At 46.4% G+C, this 2,064-nt stretch overlaps 1 pseudogene across 1 annotated transcript; it reads right to left on the bottom strand.

The window, feature by feature from the left end:
• Positions 1-443: 443 nt before the first annotated feature.
• Positions 444-1,837, bottom strand: LOC307050667 (ras GTPase-activating protein-binding protein 1-like; annotated as a pseudogene). Its single transcript has one exon. The product of its transcript is annotated as a ras GTPase-activating protein-binding protein 1-like (transcript).
• Positions 1,838-2,064: the final 227 nt, after the last annotated feature.

Below are 2,064 nucleotides of genomic sequence, written 5' to 3'. Positions count from 1 at the left end.
CAACTAGAGAAAGCCCACACGCAGCAATGAAGACCCAACACAGCCAAAAATTAAAAAATAAATAAAAAGAAATATTCCAATGAATGAAACATACCAAATGTCAGTAATAAGCAAGACACATTCCTTTGGGGAAACTGTTAAAAAAAAATCCAGTCTGTATATGCAAATAAAGCAAGGAAATGCAGTCTTTTTTTTTTCCTTCTTCTTTAAAAATCCATTTTTCCTAAAATATCATTCCACAAAATTAGAAGTGAAGGACTAAAATGGGAGGGGGGGTGAGGAAGGAGCACACACCATTAACACAAAAAGTAAAAGTGTACAAACTAAAGCAGTTTATGATAGACTAGGATCAGATTCCAAGATACCAAAAGTTGGCTGAAGAAATTCACCATTCTGTGGGAGCTAGGGTTTGTACTGCTGCCTGAAGATCGGTGAAGAGCGATTCACTGCCTTGGAGCACTGCCCCTTCCCACTCCAAATCCTGGTTTGTGCACCATGCCTCCGCGGGGGGGGCGGTGGTGGTGGCTCTCATCCCACCACCCAGTCCACCTTGGCGGTAACCTGCAGGCGGTTATCTCGGCAGTCCCCTTCCCAGGGAGCTCGAGTCTTCTTTTCTTCCACATTCAGGCGGACCTCACCTCTGAACATGATGGGTCTGTTGCAAAGCACCTTCTGAACAGGCTCAGAATCATCAAACACAACGAACCCCAAATTGGGTAATTTCCCACCATTGTTAATATGCAACTCCACCACATTTCCATAATTTTGAAAAAATCTTTAAGCTCGACTCCACCTCATGAGGCAGGCTGCCAATAAAGAGCTGGTGGCTGTCAGGGTGTCTCACGATTCTTCGGGGTTCAACATCACCTTGCTCACCAGCCTCACGGACTGCTCTAGGTTCCCCCTAGGGAGGAACATTTATTCGCTGTTCTCACACCCTCTGATCCCTCGGAAGCCTCTGCGGTGGAATCTGAGATTCAGGCTTAGACTCTGGACGAGGCTATGAAGCTGGTAGTTTAACAACATGAGGTGGTATCCCAGTAACTGGAACAGCTCCACTGGGAGGAAGGTTCTTACTGGTCACAGTTGCCCAAGAAAAGTTTCTCAAGTCCTCTTGCCCTGTCTGGGCTATGTCTGCAGGCGCTGGAGAAGAACTCTTCTGAGCATCCTCAGGAGTAGTTTCTTCCAATACGCTCAGACATTTCCTCTTGGACTACAGACGCAGGTTCTTGCTCCGGTTCTGGTTCAGGATCAGGCTCTGGTTCAGCAACACATTCTTCTAAATGTCCTTCTAAGTCATTGCTGACAGTTTGATCATAGAAAGTTCCAGAATCATCAGGTACCACCTCAGGGGTCTGCTGTCTTTCTTCAGGTTCCTCTGCTTCTTCTTCAGATTCTTCCTGAGGCTCAGGGACAAAGCCACCAAAGACCTCCTCTTGGTATCTGAAGATATAATTGTGAACATAAAACTTATTTTCAGCAGAGCCCTCAGGAGCAAGGACAAAAGTCTCGTGAATGTCCTCAAAGCCTGGTTGCTATTAGAGAGCAAGCCCATCACCTGGACCACCGCGCCGTCATTCAGAGTGGCATGAGTATCGACAGGACAGATCTTACTGTGGCAATTCGTGAAGTTTTGTGACATCACTTTCCTATGGATTTCTTTCTGTCCATAGACCGCATCTGCTGGCTTTCCATTTGAATCCAATCCCCCATGGACATAAGAAGAGTTCTTTCCATAAAATTTGTGTAGCATGTCTGTGGCCTGGTTCAGCAGTGTGTAATACTGTCTCACAAATTCCCACCTGACCAGCAGGGGACTAGGCTTCTCCATAACCATAGCTTTGGCCAATTCAACCTGCACGGCTGAGCGGGAGAGGAACAAGCTCTGCCCTCACTCAACTGCATCAGCACCAGGTGCAAAATTTAAAGCTATATCAGCTGGAGAATTGAACCATGGACCTTAGAAAAGAAAGAGGTATGCTCCTGGCATCCAGTTGTGAAGATCAGAGGGGACCAGCCCCAGAGAAACCTGTATTACTGCTCATCAGGGCATTATGTCTATAA

Source organism: Hyperoodon ampullatus (assembly GCF_949752795.1).
Source record: "Hyperoodon ampullatus genome assembly, chromosome: 3".
NCBI lineage: Eukaryota > Metazoa > Chordata > Mammalia > Artiodactyla > Ziphiidae > Hyperoodon > Hyperoodon ampullatus.
Note: the sequence above shows the minus strand (reverse complement) of the source record. Positions and strands in the feature narration are given on the sequence as shown.